The 5720-nt window shown below is 56.1% G+C and overlaps 1 pseudogene; it reads left to right on the top strand.

Moving 5' to 3' along the window:
* The first annotated feature begins 4819 nt into the window (after positions 1 to 4819).
* Positions 4820 to 4970, top strand: LOC138512691 (5.8S ribosomal RNA; annotated as a pseudogene).
* Positions 4971 to 5720: the final 750 nt, after the last annotated feature.

The following is a 5720-nucleotide window of genomic DNA, read 5'->3' as shown; positions in this document are numbered from 1 at the left end:
CGATTGTAGTTAGATGCGCGGTCGCGCTTTGCTGACGCATCTAGCTTCGGGCCTCGCCCGACATAGCGACTAGTTCCATCCGAGAAAAGGACCATAGCAACGGCTGGCCCACTTTTCTTCACGTGACCTCTGATGTCATCCGTGTGATTTCTGGAGCAGTAAAAGCGGTTCCGGTCCTGGAGCACCGTCACGTTCATAGTGCTAGCCTGTGCTGAGTGGGAATTCTGAGCGCTCTGGCTGCCGGTGTAAGTGCAACCGGACTCTGCCAGCCTTTGGCTTGCAGCGGTTGGGGTGGGCATTTTCTTTGGGATCCCTGTCTGCCTTTGGCTTGTAGCGTTTAAGGTGGGCGTTTTCCGTGGGATACCGGCAACGTTTCTACCAGACCCTGGAGCGTAGCGAGCGCGAGGCACTGGCAGCCAGGTTTCAGGAACAGCAGCAACCCGTGTGCTCTTGGCTGGCTGTAAATACAATTTGCATTTTCTTCCGAAAATCATGCTCAGCTATTCAACATGGGGAAAGAAAAGGAACAGGGAGACCGTGTATGATGGTGTTTAACCGATCAAAGGGGGCTAATGGTGATTTAATGTTTCACGAGGGCTTGATTATTAGGATGGGTGGTTTTAGAGTTGGTTGGGGCTATCTGCGTGTGATTCTGGATTGGCACACAGGCATCTGTACCAGGGGGAAGGGCATTATGGTATTGGTCTAGAATAGAGGGAGGGATTGGGCATCTTGGTGGGGTCTGAATGGTTGGATAGGGGCATGCTGCTGTGGGTCTGGAGGAATGGGGCACATTTGTGTGGGCCTGGAGAAAGGGGGCACATTGGTGTGGGTCTGAGGGAGGGAGCACATGGGTGTGTTTCTGGAGGGAGAGATGGGGCACAGTGGGTCTGGAGGGTAGCATGGGTCATCTAGGTGTGGGTTGGGAAGTTGGATGGGGCACATTGGTGTGGCTCTGGGGGAGGTGGTGAGGGCACATTGGTGTGGATCTGGGCAGAGGGATGATGCACATGGGTGTGTTTTTGGAGGGAGAGATGGGGCACAATGGGTCTGGAGGGTGGCATGGGTCATCTAGGTGTGGGTTGAGAAGTTGGTTGCCCTGCTATCGCCCAATCACTATCACTCCTTTCCTAGGCAAGCTCCTGGAGAAACTGGCCATCTCCCAGCTTAATCTCCATGCTGAATCTGTTGGTAGTCTTCATGACCATCAGTCTGGCTTCAGAGCCGCCCGAAGCACGGAAACTGCTCTCCTGAACATCCGTGAGGACCTGCTCTTGAATCTTGACTCTAACACTCCATGTGTTCTCATTTTGCTTGATCTCTCTCTTCTGCCTTTGACACCGTCAACCATACCAACCTGCTCAACCGTTATACCAACCTGCTCAACCGTCTCCGTGATAACCTGGGTATCACTGGTCAGGCTCTGGCGTGGCTGTCCTTTTTCCTCTCCAATCGACCCTCCCAGGTCCAACTGGGGTCTTTCCTCTCTGACATCTTTTTCTCTACCTGTGGTGTCCCCCAGGGATCTAACCTCTCTCCTTGGCTGTTTAACCAGTATCTGGCACTCCTCGCCCACCGCATCGCCGCTCTCTGCCCCAACTTTCAGTGCTATGCGGATGACACCCAGCTCATTTTCAGGCTACCCTCGGCCTCCTCTTCTCCTTCCCTCATATCTGACTGTCTTTCTGCTCTCCAGGAATGGTGTGCCGCCAACGACCTCTGCCTTAAGGCCAGTAAGACTGAGATTCGACTCATCGGCACACCCACTCCCTCCTTCCCTGCAGCTCTCTGGCCGGCCTCTCTTGGCCCTCTTCCTGCTCCTACCTGCAAGGCAAAAAACCTCGGGGTCATCTTCGACTCCACTCTCCTTCTCTCCTCACATATCTGACGTCTCTAAGAAGTCACACTACCAGCTCCACCTCCTCCATGGTATCCTTCCTTTCCTCTCCTTCCCCCAGAAGCTCACTATCTCTAGAGCCCTGGTTCTCTCGAAGCTGGACTACTGTAACAGCCTCTATCTAAATCTGCCTGCCTCTACTCTACGCCCTTTGCAACTCATCCAGAACAGTACTGCGAGACTTGTCCTTGGCCTCAAGCCCAGGGACCGTATCTCTCCAGGACTGAAATCATTACACTGGCTCCCAGTGACTGCGAGGATCAAGTTCAAAACCCTCTTCATTGTCCACAAGGCCTTCTGGGGCCTTGGGCCGAAATACCTTCAACTCTCTCTTCCTAAATATCTTCCTTCTCGAGCTCTTCGCTCATCCGCCTCCAACTCCCTCAGGGTCAGCCGCTTCTCCGAACAACAAGTTGGGGGCAGATCTCTCTCCGCTGCAGGGGCCTCCCTCTAGAACAGCCTTCCTGCCTCCCTGAAACTCGAGGAGAACCATCTCCGGTTCTGGAAGCACCTCAAAACCTTCCTCTTTGCCTCCGCCTTCTCTCCCCCTCTCCCCTGCTAAACTTACTGAAACTGAACTGAATCTGCAACTGGGCCACTCGCCCACCGCTCTCGGTCCTTGACCCAGCCACTCTCCCCTGCACTGCCTCCCTGGCAACCCCCTGCACCGCGGGACTGTGTCTGTATCCCTACAGCCCCCTTCCCAGCACTTTTCTGCACTTATCTCGCACTTGCCACTAGCTGGCCCTTGTTATTTATCCTGTATGCTCTTAACCCTGTATTTGACTCTCCCCTCTCCACCTCCCTTCTGCACTTTCCCTTCCCCTCTACCCTTGCACTTGCGCAATCGGAATGACACCTGGCCTAGTAGGATTGTGTCTGTCTCCCCTTGTTCCCCCCCCCCCGCCTCGTCGCGCCTTGAAACACTTGTGTATAGGCGCGTTACAAATGCCATATCATATCATCTTGGTGTGACTGGAGGGAGGTGGTGGGGGTACATTGGTGTGGCTCTGGAGGGAGGGGGTGGGGGCACATTGGTGTGGCTCTGGAGGGAGGGGGTGGGGGCAGATGGGTGCGTTTCTGGAGGGAGATGGCACAGTGGGTCTGGAGGGAGGCATGGATCATATAGGTGTGGTTTGGGAAGTTAGAAGGTGCATCTTGGTGTGGCTCTGGAGGGAGGTGGTCGGGGCACATTGGTGTGGCTCTGGAGGGAGGTGCTGGGGGCACATTGGTGTGGATCTGGGCAGAGGGATGGTGCACATGGGTGTGTTTCTGGAGGGAGAGATGGGGCACAGTGGGTCTGGAGGGTGGCATGGGTCATCTAGGTGTGGGTTGGGAAGTGGGACGGGGCATCTTGGTGTGGCTCTGGAGGGAGGTGGTGGGGGCACATTGGTGTGGGTTTGATGAGAGGGATGGGGACGTTGGTCTGGGGAGGGATGGCATATTGGTGTGGGTCTGGAAGGAGGGGATGGAGCGCATTGGTGTGGGTCTGGGCGGATGGCGGCATACTAGGATGGGTGGTTTTAGAGGGGTTTGGCTGGGGCTATCTGCATGTGATTCAGTATCGGCACATGGTCATCTGATGCAAGGGGAAGGGGAACCTTGCTATGTGGAGGGAGGATGGGGCATTATGGTATTAGTCTAGAGGGAGGGATAGGGCATCTTGGTGTGGTTCTGAGAGGAAGGGATGGTGCACATGGGTGTGGGTCTGGAGGGAGGATGTGAATTGAGGGATGGGGTATGTTTGGAGAGAAGGATGTTGGTTTATTGGAGTTTTGGGAGCATTTGTGTGTCGAAGGGATGGGGTAATCGGGTGTGGGTATAGAGAGAGGGCGAATGGCGCAATCTAAGTGAGTCTGGAGGTAGAGGTGAAGCATAGGGGGGTGGCTCTGAGGGATGGAGCATCTTGTTGTAGGTATGGAGGGTCGGATGTTGGTGTCTTTGTGTGGGTTTGGATGGTAGCATGTGGGTCAGGAGGGGGGTGGCATTTGAATCTGGATCGTGTGTTTGGAAGGAGAAATGGGGCATTTGAGTGTAAATGGCATCTGCTTGTGAGTGGGGGCATGAAGGATCATTAGAAGCAGGAGGGAGAGCTGTGGGCCCGACCTCGGTTGCACACCCACCGCCCGTGTAGTCAACCAGGGAGCAGTGATTCCCTTCCACCGCAGAGGGGTTGGGCTAACCTGCTGGGGATGTCCCCAACCACGCACCGGAAAGGGAGCCTTACGCAGCCCCCTCTCCTCACTGAGCCCGCCTCTGTGCAGGCCGGAGGCGCGCACTCTCTCTGACCTGCCAGCGGGTGGGCAAACCCCAGTCAGCAGGGAAGCCCAGAGTGTGGGCAGCCAGGAGCCGAGGGAAACCCGACTGCTCTCGAGGGGCACCTCCCCAGGCAGACAGGGGCCTGGCACGCCAGGTATGAGCCATGGTGCAACCGTCTTAGACGACGGTGGGCGCCAAGGTTCCAGCCGCCCACATCAGTGGGCGAGCGATGGCCAGGCCCGCTGGCACAGTGGGTGACCTTCCCTCTTGCCCAGGTACCTGGAGCTGGGCCCTATGCGGCCGGGCTGGGGTTTGAAGACTCTAGCGGTCCCACCTGACCCTCCTGTCTGTGCTGTCTCTGGCCTGCCTTTCTGTCCGTCTCCCAGCCTCCCCCCCCCAAAAAGGGAAGCAGAAGGGGTCAGGGAAGGATGAGTGGATCGGGCCGGGTGGGCAGGTGGCGGAGCGGCCTACCTCCATCCCCCTGGGAAGCGCTGTGCTGCTGCAGGTGGCTGCGCACATGGATTTATTTATTTTTCAAACCACAATGGTTTCGGCCAAGTTAAGCGGGGGCCTGGGCTGTCCGCCAACGGCGGCGTGGCCTCCCCCAAACTCCTTCACAGGCAGGGTCAGGCCGACGTTTGGAACCAAAAAAAAGTTGCCTGTGACTCTTGGCGGTGGATCACTCGACTCGTGCATCAATGAAGAACGCAGCTAGCTGCAAGAATTAGTGTGAATTGCAGGGCACATTGATCAACACTTCAAATGCACCATGTGGCCTGGGGTTTTTCCCGGTGCTATGTCTGTCTGAGGGTCGCTTGTACATCGTACATCAATTGCCCGGGGTTCCCTTCCAAGGGGCATGGCTTCGGCTGTCGCAGGGACCCCATTCCATTCATCCCCCCAAGGTCAGACCCCGATCAGCACTGTCGCTGGATCCTTGGATCTGGCGTGCAAGCTCATTGCCGACGCGTCCTGACCTCCTCAGTTTCCCCGCCTCATGCTGGTTTCAGGAGGGCCGGGTGGCCAGCGCGCCTTGGAAGTGGTGGCCACGGCAGCAGGCTTTAAAAAAAAAAAAAACCCTGACGCACTGTGTGGGATTGAGGGGCCGTTTTGGCGCCCCCCCGCCATGTATTCAGTACAGTTTGGACCATGTGCCTCTCAATGGTGGGGGACACCTCCATCACCCTTATGTTAATATCAGCCTTATGCTGGCATTGGCATAGATGGGACTGTTGCACAGGATATGTGGCATCCATTTTTGTGCACCCTCGACTCCCATCTTTTGAACTAGGCCTTGTTGCGATAATACACAAAAGCTTCTCTCCCCTTAGCAGCGCCGCGCACAGGGCCCCCACCTTTTCTCACGGAGTATGAAGTTTTGCAGCTCCATTCTCACGCTTGAGCCGGAGGTAATTGCAACAAAAACAAATGTAACATCTCGCTCTCTGAGATCATTGTCTCGTGAGAGAACCGGCCCGAGCCAGGCCTTGTAGCTCATCTATCTCCACAAACCTGCCCGTGCCCACTAACCCTTGCTGTTGGACAATTACTGCCAGTATAACCC

This window comes from Ambystoma mexicanum, chromosome 6p, assembly GCF_040938575.1.
Source record: "Ambystoma mexicanum isolate Mex_15411 chromosome 6p, UKY_AmexF1_1, whole genome shotgun sequence".
Taxonomy (NCBI): Eukaryota; Metazoa; Chordata; class Amphibia; order Caudata; family Ambystomatidae; genus Ambystoma; species Ambystoma mexicanum.
Note: the sequence above shows the minus strand (reverse complement) of the source record. Positions and strands in the feature narration are given on the sequence as shown.